Raw genomic sequence first — 24,875 nt, 5'->3', positions numbered from 1 at the left:
AAGCAATTCTTATGGTTTATATCAGACAGTAGGGTCTATTAAATTTTGAACTGAATCAATTAATTAATATAAATAGGAAATATTCTTTCATTGTTTCCGCAGTTTTCAAATATTTCTTTGATTGCCCTGCTCTTATCATATGAAGAAAGACTTAACTGCATCAGGTAATATTTTTTGAAATCTTGGATTCCACAACATTTATAGAAGCTTGAAAATATGATCCACTCAAATCTGACTATATATAAGAGTAAAAAAGGTTATAGGTAGATGATAATAGCTCATTCTCTTAGAGCCATTACAGGCTCCAAGATCAACTTGAAGACTATGGGCTTTTGCGGTCACAAATGTATAGTAACAATGACATTTTTTTCAGGCATCTAATAGACAAACATGCACTAGATAGCTGCTCAGTTTGTATCTGACAAAATGCTAGCTATCAGCAACACAGAGGGTAGAATGAAAATTTGACAAGGGCAAGAGTTTTGCACTTTTTTTCAGTGATTTATTGTGAAAACCAAGAATGGGTTTTGTCTTTGAGGACTTTGTGGTTTAGTTATTAGAGATGTGTGTTACCCTGTTACTTAAAATTTCTGATTGACTCTAGTAAATATGGTTTTGTGATACCTGATTCTAAACTTGTTTAAATTTATCAGTGAGCAAAAATTACATTCAGATGCCTTTGTTTTTCATTTTGGAACACTTGGGGCTATAGATTAAATTAATGAGTATTAAGTTTATGGAAGTTCTTTATAATCAATGTAGCTCCATACAAATATAAGATAGTGTTATTATTCTTATTAGACTGAATGATATTCTACACTAAATCATTATTAACAATGAAGTTCCATGTACTCAGTACTATTATGAAACCAATTTACAATCACTCACACTTTCATATGAAGACTAGATCACAACTATGGCCCAAGATGAAGGAAGGAGGATGGGGGATGGGAAGGGAGGGGAGAGGTCAGATCGAGGAAGGGTGAATGGTTGGATCATACCAATGATGCATAATGCAAGGGTACATGTCGGAACTAATAGTTTAGAGTATAAATATCTTAACACAATAAGTAAAGGAGAAGATATATATATATATATATATATATATATATAAACCAGTGTGATGTAAGCATTCCTAATTCTATATGTAATCAGCACATTGTACCTCATAAATGCATTAATGTACACATGATGTATGTGTTTATGATTTAATAAAAAAAAGAACATGGATCCATAAGCAGCCTAATAGTCATAAACCACAAATGATAGTAAACTAATATAATCAAGGAGTGGAGTGGTGGTTTCCAGGGACTCCTGTGGCTCAAGGAGTAGGGTGCCAGTCCCATATGCTGGAGGTGGTGAGTTCAAACCCAGCCCTGGCCAAAAAAAAAAAAAAAAAATTGGGAGTAGCTCAATAGACATAAAGTTTCAGTTATACAAGATAACTAAATTTGAGGTATCTGCTATATAACAATGTACCTACAGTTAACAATACTGCATTAAACACTTAAAATGTTCTTAAAAGGGGATATCTCATATCATGTATTCTTACTACAATAAAGTAAAATTTAAAAAAATATGTATATATAGAGAGGACATTTTGACATTAAAAAACATATGGCCCAGTGCTGTGGCTCACACCTGCAATCCCAACATTTTGGGAGGCAAAGGCTAGGGGATCCTGGCTTGAGACTCGGTGTTTGAGAACAGCCTGGAAAACATAGCAATAACTTGTCTCTACAAAACATTTTAAAGAAATGGTGCTGTGTGCCTACAGTCCTAGTTATTTAGGAGGCTGGGGTGGGAGAATCACTGAGACCAGGACTTTGAGGTTATATGAACAATGATCACACCACTGCACTACTACCTGGGCAATATAGACCCTGTCTCTTAAAGAAAACAATGAAAGAAAAACACATATAATCATTAAAAGTATAACTTTTATGGAAATGAAATGCAAAATGTATATTAGATAACATTTAGCACAATTCCTTCTTTTTTTTTTTTTTTCTTTTTAAGAGACAGTCTCACTTTATTGCCCTCAGTTGAGTGCTCTGGCATCACAGCTCACAGCAACCTCCAGCTCCTAGGTTTAGGTGATTATCTTGCCTCAGCCTCCCAAGTAGCTGGGACTACAGGTGCCCACCACAACACCCACCTATTATTTTGTTGCAGTGTGGCTGGGGCCGGGTTCGAACCCACCACCTTCAGTATATGGGGCCAGAGCCCTACCCACTGAGCCAGAGGCACCACTCAACAATTCCTTCTTGCTGATTAACAAATTAAAAGCCAGGAAAGGTGAGTGATCAGTTAAAGGTTACTCAGCAAATAAGGAAGAGTCAAAGGTTAAACCTAGTTCTGTTGTTTCTAGTATTCTTTCAACGGTACCATGCTATCATTTTGTTTTCTCTTAAACTTTGAGAGCATCCTTTTAACACTTATAAAGGCAACATTCTCAAAATATTTTTGTTGTTTTCATGGTCAAAATGCATTCTGAAAATATTTTCATAGGGTGATAGATGAGAAGGACAGATATTCTCTCTGTGAAAATAAAGGGTGGGAAAGGGTGGGAACATTTAAAAAATGCTATGAAAACATTTGGCTGCCTTAACAACCTAAAAGAAAATATTTATTTTGGTGACAGTGACCAAAACATTTGTTTCCTTTGGAAAAGCTTGTTGCCAAATCAAAGGGTTGTCTTTTTTTTCATACACAAACAAGCATTTTGTGGAAGAAAATATTGTTTTTTTTGTATAAATGGTAATTTTAATATTAATTATAGCCACTCTTACAGACATTGTTGTACATAAAAGTTGTTTTGTAAACAATTTGTATTTTAAAAGTCCCCTTCCTACACAGATTGAACATTCTGAGGTAGCAATTGTGTTGCCAGAAAATACATATATTAGCAATGATAAATATAGCCATTCTGTTCAGAAGTGTGTCCTGTACAATAGTTATGTCCAGGCAATTGAACATTTGGGATAGAAGGCATTGTGTACAGAAAATAGCAAGAAGATACAATAACTGATTAAATTGTTCACGTTTTAGGCCACCATTTTATTCTCATGTAGAATTATTCTAAGAATTTCAATTTACTAAGTGTATAATATATAGTAAGAAATTCAGTTTACTTCTACATGAAGTTTATTTCTCATCTAGGACTGTATTAATTAATATGTTTGATTCTGTCACTTGGCTAATTGTTCCCAATTCCTGTCTTGCATATCAAGTCACATATAATTATACTTATGAATCCACACATATATCCATTGAAAGAACTTGCCTCCTTGTTTGACAGATGGGCTATAACTCTTTACTCAAAAAAAACTACCAATGTTAATTTTCTATTGTGTATACAACATTCCATTGTTCACTAAGTCAAATCAGATTCTTCCTGAAGAAAATGGGCCTTACTCCAGACCTACTGGAAAAAGGAAGGTTGAATTTTTAGCCACAGGGAATCATTATAAGGTCTGATCAGTACATAGCCATCTCAGACCCAGGTAATTCAAAGGGCAGGAAATTTCAATGTTTGGACCAATTCTACTAGAATTCAACACATTTGACCAAAAGCAATTGCTATTTTTTGGCATTGTTATTCAGATACAGCCAGACCATCTAACTGTCCATTTCTATGTCTAAGAGCTGTGTACTGTATTGCCTCCAGAATACGACACCAGTGATTACACATACTCAAGATAAAAATTATTTTATTAGGTTAGAAAAGTCACAATGAGAGCAGTTTACCCTAAAATGTAAGTTATGAAGCACAACAAATGTTATGATATATGTACACATTCTGGAATGGTTAAATCAAGTCAATTTATATATATTATATATATAAATGTACATATAATCTTTTCTAATTTTTAGTGGTGAGAACTCTTAAGATCTTTTTTAGTAATTTTCACATATAAAATATATTGTTATTAACTATAGTCACTATACTGTATAACAGAGATCATCTATAATCTTTATCATTCTATATTGTCTGATGCTGTTACCTGATCATCATAATTAGGACTTAATTCTTTCACAAATAGGTATCTGAAGACTTATTAAACTTAAAAATGACAAATCTGGAGATTTTTTAAAATTAAAATATATCATCGCTCAATTATTAATATTTATGAGAAGGAACTACTTGCAAGATCCAATGTCAGGTGATCTGAAAGAGGGACGACAGGAAGTATAAAACATGAATTCTATCCTCAAATACTTTGAAAATTAAGATACAAATTCACAAACAGATACAGAAAAATACATGGAAATACAACATCAATCTAAACACAGATTAGTTCTATGAGTATTCAAAATAAGAAGATTTCAACATAAGAAAAGATGAATAAAGTTACCATGCTGGATTACTGACAATAGCCACTGACTGCCTTATAGATATGTGCTTACATCATAAGGATTTGAAATAAGAGGGGCATATGTCATTGGCCACACCTCTGCAATTTTGGTAATAATATAATATATAGTGTATACTTGTTATGTACAAGGCATTCTTCTAAGTGCTTTATATATAATGGATTATTTAGTACTGTTAACAACACCATGAACTACGTACTATTATTACTCTGATCATTTTTGTGTTATTTGAATATTTTAAAAATTGTTTTAAAAGTTTTATTTTCATCTGACAAATGATAATTGTATATATTTATGAGGTAAAATGTGATGTTTTGATACATGTATACATTGTGGTATAATCAAATTTTCACTTCAAATATTTATTATTGTCATGAAAACATTCCAAATCTTCACTTTTAGCTATTTTTACTTTGTTCATTTTAAAGAATGAGCTGAAGGGGGTATAAATAACTTGCCAAAATCATAATGCTATGACACTGGGGAAACGATATTAGAGCTCAGGCACTCTAAATCTAGATCCAGCATGCTGACTTGCTATGTTATGTTATCTCAAGAGTCAAAGAATTTGAGGAGTCCTAGAATGTTAAAGCAGTAAGGTACCTTAGAAAACAAATAAAGAAATTACTTCTTTGTACAGATAGAGAACCAAGAGCCCAAAGAGGTGAAATTACTTACTTATCTATGATCACACACCTTGTTGGGGAAAAAAACATGACTGTAACCCACAGGTACTGACTCATAGTTTTTCCATAGCAATTACAATAATACTTTTAAATATTTCTCTGTATCCTTTATTCATCTAAGCTGAATTGTTAAAAAGGATGAAAGTCAGTAATTATCTGAGTTTAATTTATTTGTGTAGAAGCAAAAGGAAATGGAAACACTGAGATACAAGATATAAAATGTGATAGAGAGATAGATAAGTGACGGGGATACAAATATAATGTGGAAGATATCCACTCAAACTTTGCAAGTAGACATTATTATCCTCAATTTACAGATTAGGAACCTAAGGTATACAGAGACTAGATTACAAGGCTGTGTTAGACACCTATTAAAACAATTCAAAATCAGATCTGCTTGACTCAAAACTCCTGCATACAGACTAGTGGTTAAGTGTTTATATTAGGTAACTTCTATGTTCTGATTTGAAAATCCTAAAATAGATGCATCCTGATTTCAATCCTTTTCATTTTACCCTCAATTAATCCCCAACAATAAAAAAAAAAGTAATAGCATGTGCTAAAATTAGGTATATATACATTCTGGTACCTTCTGAGAAGAAATTAGAAAACTTAGTCTCATATTGCTCCTTGGAAAACTCCTTGCAGTTCCTTCCATTCAATATCTCAGTTAAGAAAGGCTTTGATTCCACTGAATAGCCTGTTATTTTGACTTTCATTACTGCTGGATGATTAATGGAAAGAAAAAGTACTGCTAAATTAATACCCACTATGTGTCTGGCACTATGACAAAGTTCACATAAACTCTATCTAATTTTCTGAATAGTTCCATGAAGTAGGTACTACTATTTCTATTTTAAGATGATAAACTAAGCCTTAGAGACATTAATTAGCTGAAAGCCAGCCAGCACAGCTAGAACTATAGTTCCATCTCTCTAACTGTATCCACTATATTATATGCATTATATCTTCATCTGATACAAATGACTTTCTTCTTTAATTTCTAATAAATAGAAAAACACCTCCTCAGTGTGGAAGAAACAATTCCAACTATAACAGAACCAGAATAAGCAGGTAGCAGCCGGGAACAATTGTATATGAGCATCATACTTGGGGACTGAAACATGCTGTATCTGCGATATACCAAGCCTAAATAAAGGCAAGTTAGATAAAGGAAACTGAGGCATAACACTGAAAGTAATTTTAAGTCAACATTCATGACAGAAACCAAATAAGTGGACTATAATCTGAACAACTGTAAGCTTGGTTCATATAAAATAAAAATAAAGAAATGATTAAAAACCAAACTCTGTGATAGGAAAAAAAAAAAAAAACTAAGGAAAATGTAGCTGATTCATAGGAAGGAATCAGTGAATACTTAATGGAAAAAAGGGGGCTTTTAACCAGGTCTCAAGATTGGATAAAATCTGGACAGGAAGAAGATGCATTTTGGTCACATTCCAGACAAAATCGTGGAGATGGGAATGAAGCAGTCTTTCCTATAAGAGAAATCTGGTCTGTCATGTAAAGATGAGGATATGATGGTGTTAGAGTAGGGCATGAGGTTGATCCCAGACACAGAGGCTTAAAGAGTGGGTACAGGTATTAAATTAAACAGTCCTCAGGCAGAACCTAACTAGGAGGGCTGATAACCACAGAAAAGAACCATCTTCAGCTGGCTTGTTATCTCTTTGTCATGTTGCATGAACTTTGGCTAATTACAGTATAATGTACATTGCAGTTTTAAAATTTATCTTACCTTGTTCTCTTAAACAATCATATAAAGTATGAAAAGGTGAGGTAATCCAATTCTAGGAATTACTACTTAAATTCCTAGTAAAAGCCAACCCGTAGCCTTCAATGTTCCTTCCCTCAACCAGTAAGACTTAAAAAGACCAAAAACCATACTTCCTCTTGAGGGAGTTGCTCCTTTCTGTCAGGGAGATATCTCTCTCTCTCTCTCTCTCTCTCTCTCTCTCTCTCTCTCTCTCCTCTGTCTTTATCTCAATCTCCATCTCATCTATCTCTCTCTATCTTTATTTCTATCTCTATCTCATCTCTCTGTCACTTTTACAAAGCTATTGCTTGCTTGATTTATGATGCATCCTGAAATTCTTTACTCCTAATAATCAATAACCTGGAAAAATTTCCATTCAGAGACAGCTAACAAATAAAAATAGTGGAAATGAATAATAACAACTGACTGCATGGGGTTGACCAAGTGTCAGGACTCTTCTAAGTGCTTTATGTTAAGGCATCGAGTTCCAATAACAATCCAGAAACTTAGGCTGAGTTAAATTTTTTGCCCAAGGTCACAGAGCAGTAAGGAGCTAAGAAGTATAATTCCAAAGTTTGTGCAATTAACAACTACAATGATACATCATAGGAAAAACATATTTAAGTAAAGAGTTACAGGTAGCCATTTTTCTGTAGTCAAAAATTAAGCTCCTGAATGTAGAGTAGAGAAAAGCAAATATGTATTTAAAAAAACAGGTAAAAATAGGCATAACCCATTACTTGTCAAGAGTTTTATAATATTCATAATTTATGGGCAATATGATTTACTATAAACTGGAAATAGATTGAAAGACATTTTTATTTACTTATGGTTGTCACATACTGTTTGTGTACGTTTATTGGGTACAATGTGATATTTCCATACATTTATACATTTTATAATGATCAAATCAGGGAAATTAGGTTATCTATCATCTTAAACATTTATAATTTCTTTTTGATGACAACATTCAAAAACCTATTATTTCTAGCTATTATGAAATATTACTGTTAAAGCTAGTTATCCTACAATGCAATAGAACAGAAGAATTTAGTCTTCCTATCTAACTATAGCTTTGTACCTGTTGACTAATCTGTCTTCATTTCCTTCTCCATTCTTTCCTCAACCTCTGGTAACCATTATATTATTTCTTTCCTTCTATGAAATCAATTTTTTTTGATTCCACATATAAGTGACAATGCAATGTTTGTCTTAAAGACTATTTTTTAAATAATTAATAACATTTATAACACACTTTAAGTGGATCTATTAAACTCATATCACTTTAATTCATTATATGATAACATAGAATAAGATGAAAAAAGTACTTGTAAATTTCAAGGAGCTTTAATTAACCTTATTTTATCCTAATATACACATTATGTAAGGTTTGAAATATTATTATCAAACATAGGATAAAGCTATACACACACAGAACTATACCTACACACACTGCTTATCTAAGAACAAAGGTGGGGGACAACTCTATTTTAGTTATTTTTAAGGTAATTATAATTTGAAAGTCATATGCAGTATTTTATTTTTTGAGACAGAGTCTTACTTTGTCACCCTCGGTAGAGTCCCGTGGCATCTTAGCTCACAGTAACCTCAAACTCTTGGGCTCGAGTGATTCTCTTGCCTCAGCCTCCTGAGTAGCTGGGAATACAGGCGCCTGCTACAATGCCCAGATATTTTTAGTGATGTGGTCTTGCTCTTGCTCAGGCAGGTCTGGAACCCATTAGCTCAGGCATTCTACCCACCTTAGCCTCCCAAGTGCTAGGATTACACTCTCGAGCCACTGTGCCCACCCAGTCATATGTAGTATTAGCATCACAATATCTGTACTAAGAAATTTCATTTGCAATTGCTATTATTTAACTTTCCATATTAAAATATACAATAGCATCTGAAATATACTTAAGAATTGCATTTGAAGTTTAGGACACTAATTTTCAAATCACATATATTTTCCTATATATATCATATATGACAAACTGCAACTATTGTAAAACAACAACAGCATTTCCATAATTAAATATGAATGTTTTTCTTCGTTAAATACCCTTATTTTTTATGAACAATGATGACTTAGCAGAAAAATGTGAATAATTTGTGTGAAACAATGATTTAGACCTTCTTCTATTTATTTCTAAAGATAGCAGCCAAAAAACTGAATAAGTCAGGGTGCCTTTGAGAATATTTAATTAAAATCTAATCCCACGTTCTTAAAAGCACACATAAATTAAGCTGTCATTCAGGATATTTATGCATTCACATTTGCATATTACATACAATTCATCAATTGCTCATGCTTGAAAGGCTTTCCCAGGGTGATAAACTGCCAACAGTGTCAACAGGCACACTGCAACACACAAAAACATACCCACTGGTATCTTGGAGAAAGCCACTTCCATATGTTCTTTCTTGCCCATCCCCAGAGCTCCAAGCACCCTAAGAAAACTATGACTAAACTTTGATAGATTACATTCAGATAAATCTGTTTGACAGAGATAAACATTTTGCTTAATATTAATGCAACTACAGAGTGGTGCCAGTTCAACAATCCTTCTCCCATTCATAATAATTTTTAAATTATCATAAAGATTTAGAATAATTTCTGATCTTTTTAGCATAGCTAGACAAGGTGGTTAAACTAAAAATACCCTCTCCTACCCAATAGGTGGCAACTATTTATTTAGCATAACATTTGTGAGTAAATTACACACACACACACACACACATATACATATATGTATATGTGTACATATATATATATATATATATATGGAGAGAGAGAGAGAGAGAGAGAGAGAGAGAGAGAAAGGTGAAAATACTGGCATCTACAGTGGCTTATTCAGAACACTTGGAAAGCTTTGGATGTGGCCAAAATAAGATGCCACATTTTTTTCCCCAAAAGACACTTTTAGGAAAGAATTGGCAGATGTTTAATAGCACCATTTCTTTTTTTTTTTTTTTTTATTTTTTTGTAGAGACAGAGTTTCACTTTATTGCCCTCGGTAGAGTGCCGTGGCGTCACACAGCTCACAGCAACCTCCAACTCCTGGGCTTAGGCGATTCTCCTGCCTCAGCCTCCCGAGTAGCTGGGACCACAGGCGCCCGCCACAACGCCCGGCTATTTTTTTGTTGCAGTTTGGCCGGGGCCGGGTTTGAACCCGCCACCCTCGGTATATGGGGCCGGCGCCCTGCTCACTGAGCCACAGGCGCTGCCCAAGAATTTTTTTTTTTTTTTTTTTTTTTGTAGAGACAGAGTCTCACTGTACCGCCCTCGGGTAGAGTGCCGTGACATCACACGGCTCACAGCAACCTCTAACTCTTGGGCTTACGCGATTCTCTTGCCTCAGCCTCCCGAGCAGCTGGGACTACAGGCGCCCTCCACAACGCCCGGCTAGTTTCTTGTTGCAGTTTGGCCGGGGCTGGGTTTGAACCCGCCACCCTCGGCATATGGGGCCGGCACCCTACTCACTGAGCCACAGGCGCCGCCCGAATAGCACCATTTCTACAAGCAAAAAAATGCAAACACATATTTTCCTCATGAGCTATAAACTGTTGCAAAATAGTTTTATCCCTTTATATGTACTGAGAAGAAAGGAATAACATATAACCCTATATATTTGTGAGATTGTGTACTGCTGTTAATGTTCAGCAAATGACTCATAGAAATGCAACTCCATAAAAATGTGCTCACTGCAATGGTTTAGATACTGTGAAGAATATTATGATATATTTATAAAACATAACCACCACACACAGTCTAATGAGAAAGATAAATATTTATACAAATGACTATAAAACTGAAATAGATCATGTATTGTGGAGCAAAAAAGAGAGAAATATTCAACCTGGGGAGACCAAAGGAGGTGGCATTTGAGCCAGGTTTTAAAGATCACTAGGATAAAAATGAAGACTTTCATAAATGTACATGTCTTGTACAAGAGCTATGCTAATCTTTCTCTGTATTGCTATAACATTAGTATGTATGCTCCTGAACAAGCCCAAAATCAAAACTCATTTGAAAATATGGCAGGTCTTCAAATCAAAAAACAAAAGACCAATAAGAATACCTCCATGGGCTGATGAGAAAAATGTGTATTCAGTTTTATTAGGTTGAAATATTCTATAGATGTCTAATAAGTCCATTTGTTGTAGGGTCAACTTTAAGTCCAGTATTTCCTTGTTTATTTTTTTCATGTAGGATCTATCCAGCACTGCCAAAGGGGTGTTAAAATATCTAACTATTGTAGTGCAGGAAGATATCAAATTGTTCATATCTATTAGGGTTTTCTTTACAAATTGAGCATTCTGGTAGGGTGCATAAATGTTAATAATTGAAATCTCTTCATATTGAGTGTTTCCCTTGACAAATATGAAGTGACCATCCTTATCTTTCCTTACCTTTGTTGGTTTAAAGCCTGTTGTATCTACAAATAAAATTGCAACCCCTGCTTTTTTTCTGATTTCTATTTGCCTGAATTGTAGATGTTCATCCTTTTACCCTCAGTCTATTTTTATCTTTTAAGGCAGCAGTTCTCAACCTGTGGGTCACAACTACAGGAACTGTATTAAAGGGCCACAGCATTAGGAAGGTTGAGAATCACTGCTTTAAGCTAAGATGAGATTATTGTATGCAACAGATGCCTGGCCTGAGTTTTTGTATTTAGTCAGCCAATCTGTGCCTCATTAGAGGACAATTTAAGCCATTCACATTAATTGAGAGTATTGATATGCATGGCAATGTTTTGGTTGTCATGTTATTCAAGTGTCCACTGGATATTTTTAATCCTTTCACCATTATGCATGCTAGGTTTTGCTCAAGGCTTTCTGGGTGACTTTATTTTGGTGGTAGATCATTAAGCTGATCATTGAGGAGAATGGGTCTGAGAATGTCCTGAAGAGCTGGTTTAGTTATGGCAAATTTCTTCAGGAGAGAAGAAAACACTTCTGCACTGCTGATGGGAATGAAAGTTAATACATTTCTTTTGGAAAGAAGTCTGGGGGAATACTGAAAGAAATAAAAGTAGATCTGACCTTTGATCCTACAATTCTCCTATTAGGTATATATCCAGATGACAAAAAAAAAATCATTTTACAATAAAGATATTTGCACCAGAATGTTTATTGCAGTCCAATTCATAATTGCCAAGTGCCGGTCGACCCCTGAATGGATTAACAAACTGTAGTATATGTATACTATGGAATGTTATGCAGCCATAAAAAAGATAGAGACTTTACCTCTTTTATGTTTACATGGGTGGAGCTGGAACATATTCTTCTTACCCTGTTTCCCCCAAAATAAGACAGTGTCTTATTTTAAGGTGTGCTCCCAAAGATGCGCCAGGTCTTATTTTCAGGGGACGCCTTATCTTTCCTGTAAGTAGGTCTTATTTTCGGAGGATGTCTTATTTTTTGGGAAACAGGGTAGTACAGTATCTCAAGAATGGAAGAAAAAGTATACAATGTACTCAGTACTAATATGAAACCAATATATAATCACCCACACTTTCATACAAATGATAAAACACAACTGTATCCCAGAATGAAGGAGGAAGGGGGGGGAGGCAGGGTGGAGAGAGGGTAATTGGTGGGACCTCATCTATAGTGCATATCACAAGGGTATATGTCAAATCTATTAAGAGTAGAATAGAAATGTCTTAACATAATAATTATGTAAGTGGGGTGAAGGCTTTGTTAATAAGTTTTATGTGAGCACTCCAAATTGCATATAAAATCAGCACACTGTACCCCATAAATGCATTAATGTACACAGTTCTGATTTAATTAAAAAAAATTTTAAAGGTTCAACAAAAAAATAATTAATTAATTTAAAAAATGCCTCCCATTTTAATGTAAAAATACCATTGTTCTTGTAATCTTCTACTATTTTCCATTGTTTATCCAACTGGTTTAGTATAAATTGTGCTTTTACATAACCAAGCATTAACCACTAGCCAATCTTGTAGACTATTGCCAGTGGGTATTAGCTGGAGCTTATCATTATATAGTATATAACCAGAGCAATATTAGTGGTTTAATTTTATCAGAAAAGAAGATTATCTGGATTTATTTCTATCATCCTTCTTACTTTTAAAAATACTGATTTCTTTGAAACACATATTGGGCTGATATCACGTTAAATATTTTTCATATAAATTTAATGTAAAACATTCAAGTGGAAATATTTCCTATTATTTAGAATGTGGGTAAATAATACTGTAAAAAATATAGTAAATGTGCATGCAGGGAAAATTAATTTCACTCTCCTCAGCTATAATTTTAACCCTGAGGCTCACTCAGCTCCCATAGCACAGTGGTTATGGTGTTGGCCACATACACCAAGGCTGACAGATTCTAATCCAGCCCAGGCCAGCTAAACAACAATGGCAACTGCAACAACAACAACAACAACAACAGCAAAACCCCTTCCAGGGTTCTGGAGGGCTCCTGTAGTCCCAACTTCTTGGGAGGCTGAGGCAAGAAAATTGCTTAAGCTCAAGTGTTGGAAGTTGCTGTGAGCTGTGACACCACAGCACTCTACTGAAGGCAGCATAGTGAGACTCTGTCTCAAAAAAAAAAAAAAAGGACCCCGAGGGGGAAAAAAATTGAATTTTGTTTTGAAAGAAAATAATCTTTTATGTATTATCAGATTCAGTTAAGATTGCTGGCCAACCAATCAATGTTCAATCAAACCCACATGAAATTTAATTATTACCAAAAAAACGCTGCAATTGTGTCATAGTTAAAAAATCTATATGGACAGATTTTTTTTGGAATAATTATTATTGACACCTATTCAACTAATTAAGTTATATCAGGAATATTTTATTTTATTTATTTTTTTTTTTTTTGTAGAGACAGAGTCTCACTGTACCACCCTTGGGTAGAGTGCCGTGGCGTCACACGGCTCGCAGCAACCTCTAACTCCTGGGCTTAAGCGATTCTCTTGCCTCAGCCTCCCGAGCAGCTGGGACTACAGGCGCCCGCCACAACGCCCAGCTATTTTTTGTTGCAGTTTGGCCGGGGCTGGGCTTGAACCCGCCACCCTCGGCATATGGGGCCGGCGCCCTACTCACTGAGCCACAGGTGCCGCCCAAGGAATATTTTATTTTAAATAATTCATGTAGTGATCATATGTTCAAAAGAAGATTACTGTATTTTGACATCAGTGATCATTTATCACTATAATGCTTTTGCCTTACAGGACATAAGTCTGGGTTCTTTTAGTGGCCTATAAAGCCACAAATTTATGATTGTATAGTGTAAGAAGTCTGAAATGGGCTTTAGTGGGTTAAATTCAAGGTGTCAAAGGATTGAATTCCTTTGGGGGCTCTAGAGGAAAATTGATTTCCTTGTCTTTTCCACCTTCTAGAGGCTGCCTGTATTCTTTGGCTCATGGCCCTTCTTCCATTTTCAAAGCCAACAATTACATCACTACTTCCCATTGTTACAACTTCTTCTCTGACTCTCCTCCCTCCCTCTTTCTCTTATAATAACATTTGTGATTACACGACACCTGCATTTATAACTGCAATTCAAACAGACCTTTTTCCAGTGTTCCCTTTCTCTTAAGAACAGTGAGTAATGTAATAACCCATATTCTTTTGAGGTTTATTTTTCATTCTTTTTAAATGAATTAATCAATTAATTAAATATTTAAATTAACAAGTAGCTGGGCATAGTGGCTCATACCTGTAATACTAGCACTCTGGGAGTCTGAGGAGAGTGGATAGCCTGAGATCAAGAGTTTGAGAGCAGCCTGAGCAGGAGTGAGGACATCCCATTTCTAGAAAAAATAGCCAGGCATTTTGGTGGGTGCCTATAGTCCCATCTATTCAGGAGGCTGGGCAAAATAACCTCTTAAGCCCAAGAGTATGACTTTGCTGTGAGCTATGACACTATGGCGCTCTGCCCAGGGTGACAAAGTGATACTCTGCCTCAAAAAGATTGACAAAAATTGAATATATTTATCTTGTGTAACATGATATTAAAATTATCAGGGTTTCTTACCCTTTAAATAAAAAACTGGTGTTAAAGTAAGTGGGACATGGTATGTTAAAAAGTGGAATAAGGACAAATTGCAGATGGTGCATCAAGAAAAAATAATAATAATGGAATCATAAGAATAAAAAAGATAATATTTCTCTAAACTACAAATATAATCAAAGAAAAATTTAGGCTCCCCAGGGGTACCCAAGTATTTAAAATATTAGTGCAGCCAGTATTGTTTGTAACACCAAATTTAATTTGTAATTTTTTATAATTTATAACACTAAATTTAAATCAGTGGTTTTAGATATTTCATGGCATTTCATTTATGTTCTATTCTGTTTTATTATTTAAGAAGTGCTGAACTTGACTCAAACCAGTCAACGTTTACTGTCCGTTTATACATTAAAATAAGTAAGAATGTAATAACCAAGGATTACTGCGGCAATTCTTTCAAATACGTCATTATTAAGCAAACTGAAAATTTTCTCATTATTTCTAGCTGCTGATAGCTTAAAACAGTAGGTGAGATAGGAAAAAAGAATAGTTTCAGTATCATTTATGTTGACAACATGATTTTACCCTTAAAACATTTTCTAAATTTCCATTAGGTATTTGAAACCACGTAAACAGTAACATGTGATAACAGCTGTATGAATTTGAGGAAGGCTTGTCAAATATATTCTATCACTGTAAAAGTACATACCCCACTTCTGTAATATCATCAAACAATTCATCCTTGTAGCCTATTACTCATTTTATCTACAATGTCAGATTTGCATATACATTGTATAGCTATGGGGAATCATATAGGAAGACATTGAACCCTTCCAACCTTTCAACCTAATCTTTGGATCAAAAAAAGATGGTGGCTGAGTAACAGCTTCTGTGCAGCCAGGCTCAGTGAGAGTGGCGAGAGAAGACTCCAGGCATCTCTGGCCGGTGAGTTTTGCTCAGAGGCTTCCCTTTGGTGACACATGAAGCCGGTAAGAGACTTCTGGACCCCATGAGGAGGACAGATGTGGTGGAAAACTGGCTAGTGGTAGGTGCCATTTGTTAGGTGGGAGGCTGCCTGCAGCTTTACCCATAGCAACAGGGAGACTGAAAGCAGGAAAAGCCTTACCTGTGGGCTGTTTTGGTTTTCCTGGATGGACTTGGGCACTTGATTGGACTGCCTTGGGAGATCTTGGGCATGTGTGTGCAGATGACTTTGGGCATTGTCTGGGGCCCTGGTCTGATCTGCTGAGCCAGAAAGGAGCTAATATTGTTCATCTGTGGGCTGTCCATACAGCTGCTGTGGGAGACCTGACCTTGTGTGTTGCAGTGCAGAGATCAGCCAGGAGACCTTGGGTGAGCAATCTAGTGACTGAGCTGCCCTAAGGCAGAGACTGAGATGCTGGGGAAGTGCTGAGATCCAAGTGTGGCAGATTAACAGCTTTGGCCTTCAGAGGCATATTGGGAGTCTGCACTTGGCGCATTGGATAAGCAGGCAGCCACACCAGGAGAGATCCCAGGGATAAGTGCTTTCCTTGGAAAGCTTCTCCTTGGCCAATCTTTCAAAGTCTTTATGGTTACATTCAAGGATCTCAGTACAGGAAATCAATGACATACAGGTAAAACAAATACATAGTCCTATATTTTTAATCTACTCTACAGTAGCCTCAAATGCAAGGCCCTTCAGGTCATACAATCTAAAAAAGCATGAGAAAGAACATATCAAAGCAATCCCTATATTTGAGATTAAAAAGAGGGAACTCTTTCTGAGATAACAGTCTGAACCATCTTTTAAAACCTATTATGACTTAAGTTAGGGCACAGAAATGTAAGTCATTAACTTTCTATCCCACAATAGCATCTTTTCTTTTCTTTTTTTTTTTTTTTTGCAGTTTTTGGCGGAGGCTGGGCTTGAGCTCACCACCTCTGGCATATGGGGCCGGCACCCCACCCCTTTGAGCCACAGGCGCCACCCGCATCTTTTCTACATTTCAAAATTCTGGTCAATTTACTTGTGTTTGGCATCCTTTGGCCTCAGCGAGCCTCCAAGTCTCTGTCATAAGCTATGCTATCTGAATGTGAACTCCCCTACTTAGGAATAATACAAGTTCAAAGCCCTACTCATGGCTGCTCCAAGTGTCTGAACAAGATGAGATGAGCGCCTCAAGATCTTTTCAAATCTAAGATGCTGGAAATGTGCGAAGATACCTGACAGTACCAACACAGGAAATTTGCAAAGGAAATGAATGTAGCTCACCTATTCTGTGAAATCAACAATAAATTCATTGTGATGTTTAATAAGCAAACTGTCTATTTGAAACACTATATATAGATGAATTTTACTAACATTGAGACATATTTTATTTTTTAATTCTTTATTAAATCATAACTGTTGCTTGACCAGAGACGCAAACGAACAGCAGCTTTGTCGTGGGTATAAACTCACTCCTGTAATTATTAAGTCAAGAAACATACTACATGGAATGGGATGGCGTGTAGCAAAGTTCTTTATTTAGGGGTTTGATTTTATACCTTTCTACTCATGTACACACTTAATCTATTATCTGTTAGTTTCACCATTACCTCAATTTACCTATCTGAAATCAACTTGAAAGGAAATATCCTGTTACCACATCAACACAATTTCTTTTGTAGTAAACATCTTCTAGACACTGACTAATCTCTGGGCAAGTGTCTAAACAAAATCATAAAGAAGAAAGTAGCCACAGGGGAACAGAGTTAATGGAAGAATATCTTCAAGCATTCACTCAGTTTAGTCAGTCTGTGTCTTTCCCTCAGGGCAGAGTATCTATAGACCTCTGACAATATGTTGTTAACATACATCAACCCTCTGGCCCTTATCTCTGAGGAAGGGCAGCATGCCCTTTGATCTCAGGCTTCACAGGGTGCACAGCTTTAGAAAAATGGCTTATGGAATTTTTAACTCTAGGCAAGCCAACAACTCTGTGTGTGTCCCAGGGGGGGGCCAAGTCCCTTAAGCCTCTGGAAGAAAAAGTCATTTTAAACTCATACTGGGTTCACTTTGTGTACTTGATGTAGGATATGTTTGTTTCTAAATATTATCCTACACTTTCTTTGTGGGGAAAGACAAGGCTTTGACCCTTGCAATTAACACCATTACATACATAAAAGCACCGAAAGAAAGTTGTGTTGGATAAAAATAAATTGAATAAGAAACAAAACTTGATTACACTCACAGAAACAATACCATTCAATAATTAGTAGTCATGTATTTAAAATTCTAAAAAATAATTGGCAGCACCTGTGGCTTGTGAATAGGGCACTAGCACCATTTACCAAGGGTGGTGTGTTCAAACCTGGCCCCGGCCAAATTGCAACCAAAAATAGCCAGGTGTTGTGGCAGGCACCTGTAGTCCCAGCTACTTGGGAGGCTGAGGCAAGAGAATCACCTAAGCCCAGGATTCGGAAGTTGCTGTGAGCTGTGACATCACAGAACTCTACCCAGGGACAACATAGTGAGACTCTGTCTCAAAAAAAAAAAAAATAATAATAAATAAAAATAAATTTTAAAATATCTAAAAAAAAAATCAATAAAAACGGCTCCTGTTCTTTGAAATGATAGTTAGCTGTTAATTGGATGTATGCAGTCATATTTGGGAGACCACTGAATTAGGCTTTAGCCCTTCCTTACACAGATGACATATTTCAGTCATGTAATTTGTTTCTCCAGCCAATACAATAATCAAAATGTTGATTTGGAAACCAATGTAATACATAAATGGAGGGTAAGTGAAACAGTGCCTCCCCACCCACATCAGACATCATCAGATGGGGATAAATTGCCGACAGATATGTGTGGGTAAAACTCCTATAAGTTATCATTGGAGACATGACCAAATCATGTTAACTGTTTCATTTCCATTGTTGAAGGTTTTAGGGTGCTTGCCTCATTTTAAGTTGATAACTTTATTCATCTTATATGACAAGCCTTGCTCCATAGCAGCTGGCATAAAGCTATTTAATCTATTTGTGAATCCTCAAAATTCTTTGGCAACCATGTATTTTAAAAGAAGAAACTAAAATTATCTTTCATTTCAAAATGTGGAATGTATGTGTCTTGGCACGGTAACTGAGAGAATGCCAGGAAGGCTCTGTTAAGCGGTGTGATGAAAGTGTGTCAAATGGTCTGTGAAGCTAATGAATGATACCCCATGATCATATCAATGTACACAGCTGTGATTTAATAATAAAAAGAATAAAAATAATAGCATGAAACATTTCAGGCCTATTTAAGTTTTTAGAAAGTATCCAAACAAACTGTTTGTCACTTAAGTTTCCACACACGATTTTCAAGATCCCAACAAGAACACTAACCATTTTCCTTTCTTCAGAATCTATTGTTTTGGTTTAAATTTATTTTACTAATTAATATCAAATAAGAATACATTTATTTTACTAATTATGCTTTACTGAATACATTTTAAAAGGTGACATTTATTATAACATTATGTAGTTATTAGTATAAAATCAAAATTCAGTAAAATAAAATTTAATCAATTATTTATCAAATACTAATAATTTTCTTTTTTATCAAATCATAGCTGTGTACAACAATGCAATCATGAGGTACAATGTGCTGGTTCCTATACAGTCTGAAATATTTTCACCGAACTGGTTAACATAGCCTTCATGGCATTTTCTTAATTATTGTATTCAAACCCTTATACTCTACACTTAGAAAACTTCACCTGCACCCTTCCAAGATGCACCCTAGGTATGGATCCACCAATCATCCTCCCTCCTTGCTTGTTCCCCTTTCCTTCCCCTCCCTTGCCCCCTTCCCCATATTCCTGTACTGAGATTGGGTTATAGCTTTTGTATGAAAGCTATAAATTAGTTTCATATTAGGTCTGAGTACATTGGGTACTTTTGCTTCCATTCTTGGGATACCTTGCTAAGAAGAATATTTTCCAGCTCCTGGCGGCGCCTGTGGCTCAAGGAGTAGGGTGCCGGTCCCATATGCCGGAGGTGGCAGGTTCAAACCTAGCCCTGGCCAAAAAACAAAAAAACAAAAAAAAAAAATATTTTCCAGCTCCATCCATGTAAACATGAAAGAGGTATAGTCTCCATCTTTCTTTACGGCTGCATACTATTCCATGGTGTACAAATACCACAATTTATTAATCCATTCATGAGTCCATGTGCACTTGGGTTTTTTCTATGACTTAGCAATTATGAATTGGGCTGCAATAAACATTCTGGTACAAGTATCTTTGTTATAATCTGATTGGACGTCTGGATATATACCTAGTAGAGGAATTATAGGATCAAATGGCAGATCTATTTTTAGATCTCTAAGTCGTCTCCAAACATCATTCCAAAAAAAACTGTATGAGTTTGCATTCTCAGTGTAGAAGTGTTCCTATTTGTCCACATCCGCCCCAACATCTCTGGTTTTAGGATTTTGTGATGTGGGCTTATCTCACTGGAGTTAGATGATATCTCAAAGTAGTTTTGATTTGCATTTCTCTGATGGTTAAGGATGATAAGCATTTTTTTATGTATCTGTAGGCCGTGCTCCTGTCTTCTTCAGAGAAGTTTCTCTTTAAGTCCCTTGCCCAGCCTGAGATGGGATCACTTGTTATTTTCTTGCTAATACATTTGAGTTCACTGTGGATTCTGCTTATTAAACCTTTGTCAGAGACATACCCTACAAATATATTCTGAGGGCTGTCCACTTGCTCTACTTACTGTGTTCTTGGCTGTGCAGAAGCTTTTTAGTTTCGTCAGGTCCCAGTATTGTATTTTTTTCCCAAAATGTATTTATATTTATACATTTTTTATTAAGTCTTTTGCACATAGATAATAAGTACATTTATGCCAATTTCAGTGTGTTGATTATTTGTACAAAATGGAGTGTTTACAGCATACTAATCAATATAGCTTTCACCTCATTTACCCAATTAAAACATTAGGACATTTGTGCTCTACACATGTAGATCCAACTTGTACTTGCAATGTGCTCCATAGTTGTGGACCTCCTACTATCCCCTACTATCCCTTCCACCCCCTCCGCATCCCTCTCCCTCCCCTTCCCTTCTTCATCTTAGGCTAAAATTGTGTTTTATTTTTCATATGCAAGTGTGAATTATTATAAATTGGTTTCACAGTAGTACTGAGTACATTGGATGCTTTTTTTCCATTCCTGAGATACTTTACTAAGAAGAATATTTTCCAGTTCCATCCATGTAAACATAAAAGAGGTAAAATCTCCATTTTTTTTTACTGCTGCATAGTATTCCATGGTATATATATATAACACAATTTATTAATGCATTCATGGGTCTTTGTGCACCTGGGCTTCTTCCATGACTTGGCTATTATGAATTGAGCTGCAATGAACAATCTGGTGCAAATATCTTTATTGTCAAATGATTTTTGGTCCTTTGGATATACACCTAGAAGAGGAACTGCAGGATCAAACGGCGGGTCTACATTTAGATTCCTAAGAGTTCTCCAAACATCCTTACAAAAGGAACGTACTAGCTTGCATTCCCACCAGCAGTGCAGAAGTATTCCCTTTTCTCCACATCTATGCCAATATCTGTTGTTTTGGGATTTTGTGATGTGGGCTACTCTTACTGGAGTGTATTTTTGATGCAGCTTCAATTGCCTGAGGGGTCCTCTTCATAAAAGATTCACCCAGGCCTGGGTGGCACCTGTGGCTCAAAGGAGTAGGGCGCTGGCCCCATATGCTGGAGATGGCAGGTTCAAACCCAACCCCGGCCAAAAATAGCAAAAAAAAAAAAAAAAAAGATTTGCCCAGGCCGATTTCCTCAAGACTTTCCCCTGCACTTTCTTCTAGTATTTTCATAGTTTCATGTCTTAAGTTTAAATCTTTAATCCAGTCAGAGTCCATCTTAGTTAAAGTTGAAAGATGTGGATCTAGTTTCAGTCTTCTACAGGTCGCCAGCCAGTTCACCCAGCACCATTTGTTAAATAGTGAATCTTTTCCCCATTGAATGTTTTTAATTGACTTGTAAATATCAAATAACAGTAAGTAGCTGGATTCATCCCTTGGTTCTCTATTCTGTTCTGTACATCTACCTCTCCGTTTTTGTTCCATTACCATGCTGTTTTGATCACTATTGATTTATAGTATAGTGTGAGGTCTGGTAGCATAATTCCTCCTGTTTTGTTTTTATTTCTGAGAAATATCTTGGCTATTCGAGGTTTTTTCTGACTCCATATAAAACAAAGTATTATTTTTTCAAGATCTTTAAAGTATGACAATGGAGCTTTAATAGAGATTGCATTAAAATTGTATATTGCATTGAGTAGTACAGACATTTTGACAATATTGATTTTTCACAGCCATGAACATGGTATCTTTTTCCATTTGTTAACATCTTCAGCTATTTCTTTTCTTAGAGTTTCATAGTTTTATTTATAGAGATTTTTCACGTTCTTTGTCAGATAAACTCCCAAATATTTCATCTTCTTTGACGTTATTGTAAATGGACTAGAATCCTTGATTGTTTTTTCAGCTTGGCTATTGTTGGTATATATAAAGACTACAGGTTTATGTGTGTTGATTTTGTAGCCTGAGACATTGCTCTATTCCTTGATCACTTCTAAGAGTTTTGTAGTAGAATCCCTGGTGTTTTCCAGGTATACAATCATATCATCTGCGAAGAATGAAAGTTTTATCTCTTCTGACCCTATATGGATTCACTTGATTGCTTTTTCTTCCTTAGTTGCGATGGGTAACACTTCCATTACAATGTTAAAGAGCAGTGGATACAATGGGCAACCTTGCCTGGTTCCTGATCTGAGTTGAAATGGTTTCAATTTAACTCCATTTAATACAACATTTACTGTAGATTTGTTGTAGATGGTCTCTATTAGTTTAAGAAATGTCCCTTTTATACCAATTTTCTTAAGTGTTCTGATCATAAAGGGATGCTGGATATTATCAAAAGCTTTTTCTGCATCAATTGAGAGAATCATATGGTCTTTGTTTTTTAATTTGTTTATGTGCTGAATTATATTTATAGATTTATGTATATTTAACCAGCCTTGAGATCCTGGGATAAAACCCACTTGTTCATGGTGTATAATTTGTTTGATATTTTGCAGGATTCTGTTTGTTAGGATCTTGTTGAATATTTGTGCATCAATATTCATTAGTGATATTGGTGTATAATTTACTTTTCTTGTTGGGTCTTTCCCTGGTTTGGGGATCAAGGTGATGTTTGCTTCATAGAATGTGTTGAGTAGTATTCCTTCTTTTTCTAGATTTTGGAAAAGTTTGAGTAATATAGGGACTAGTTGCTCTTTAAAAGTTTGGTAGAATTCTGATGTGAAGCCATATGGTTCTGTGCTCTTCTTTTTAGATAGATTTTGTATAGTTGATGCTATTTCAGAAATTGATATAGATCGGGTCAACATTTCCACCTCGTTCTGGTAAGTCTTAGGAGGTGGCGTGCTTCCAAGTATTCATCAATTTCCTTCAGATATTTGTATTTCTGAGAATAAAGTTTCTTGTAGTATTCACTAAGGATTTTTTTGATTTTCTGAAGAGTCTGTTATTTTGTCTTTACCATTTCTAATCGATGAAATTAAAGATTTTACTCTTTTTTTTTTTCCTGGTTAGGATACTAAAAGTTTATCTATTTTATTGACATTTTCAAAAACCAACTTTTTAATTTATTGATCTGTTGTATAATTATTTTCTTTTCAATTGCATTTAATTCTGCTCTAATTTTGGTTATTTCTTCTCTTCTTCTTGGTTTGGGATTGGAATGTTCTTCCTTTTCCAATTGCTTTAGAAACCCCATTAAGTTGTTAACTTCCTCCTTTTCTGTACTCTTGAGGAAGGCTTACAGTGCTATAAATTTACCTCTTAGGACTGCCTTTGCAGTATCCCAGAGGTTCTGATAATTTGTGTCTTAATTTTCTTGTTCCAAAAATTTGTTTATTTCCTTCTTAATCTTGTCTATGACCCAGCTATCATTCAGCATGTAGTTATTCATGTTTTTGTATGAGTACGCAGGTTCTGGTTGTTACTGAGTTCCACTTTTATTCCATAATGGTCTGAGATGATGCAATGAATATTTTCTATTCTTTTAAATTTGCTGAGGCCAGATTTGTGACCTAAGATGTGATTGATTTTGGAGTATGTTCCATGAGCCGATGAGAAGAATGTGTATTCAATTTTGTTAGGATGAAATGTTCTGTAAATGTCTGTTAAATTCAATTGTTGGATGGTTGAGTTTAAATCTAAAATTGGTTTGCTTAGCTTCTTCTTGGAGGATCAATCCAACACCTCTAAAGGGGTGTTAAAATCTCCAACTACCACGGACCTGGAGAAAATCAAGTTGCTCTTGTGCATTAGAATTTCTTTTATAAATTGCGGTGCATTTTGGTTGGGTGCATAAATATTAATAATTGAGATCTCATCATATTGAGTCTTGCCCTTAAGAAATACGTAGTGACCATCCTTGTCTTTCCTTAATTGTGTTGGTTTAAAGCATATTGTATCAGCAAATAAAATTGCATCAATTTCTTTTCCCTGTTTTCCATTTGCCTGGAATATAGATGACCATCCCTTCACCCTGAGTCTATATTTATCTCTAAGGAAAGATGAGATTCTTGTATGCAGCACATAGCAGGCCTGAGTTTTTGTATCCAGTAAGCCAGCCTGTGCCTTTTTAGAGGACAATTTCATCCATTCACATTAATTGAGAATATTGATAGGCCTGCTATAATTTTGGGTATCAAGTTTTTGGAAAGACCAGTGGACACTTTCATCCAACCACTGTAGAAGTTGGAATTTGATAAAAAGTTTCAGAATGAGTTTACTTTTGTGGTGGAGAGTTGCTTTGGCCGTTATGGAGGTTAGGTCTGAGGATATCCTGGAGAGCTGGTTTAGTTATGGCACATTTCTTCAACATATGAATGTCATTAAAGTATTTATTTTCTCCATAATAAATGAAACTCAGTTTAGCTGGATACAGGATCCTGGGTTAAAAGTTTGTTTTTGTTTTATTTTAGCA

The 24,875-nt window shown here is 35.5% G+C and overlaps 1 non-coding gene across 1 annotated transcript; it reads right to left on the bottom strand.

Annotated features, from left to right (window-relative positions):
• Positions 1-10,752: 10,752 nt before the first annotated feature.
• Positions 10,753-10,855, bottom strand: LOC128578790 (U6 spliceosomal RNA). The gene has a single exon (XR_008377908.1). It is a non-coding gene; the product is annotated as a U6 spliceosomal RNA (small nuclear RNA).
• Between the last annotated feature and the right edge of the window lie 14,020 nt (positions 10,856-24,875).

Source organism: Nycticebus coucang, chromosome X (assembly GCF_027406575.1).
Source record: "Nycticebus coucang isolate mNycCou1 chromosome X, mNycCou1.pri, whole genome shotgun sequence".
NCBI classification, from domain to species: domain Eukaryota; kingdom Metazoa; phylum Chordata; class Mammalia; order Primates; family Lorisidae; genus Nycticebus; species Nycticebus coucang.
This window is presented reverse-complemented; position numbering and strand designations above follow the sequence as displayed.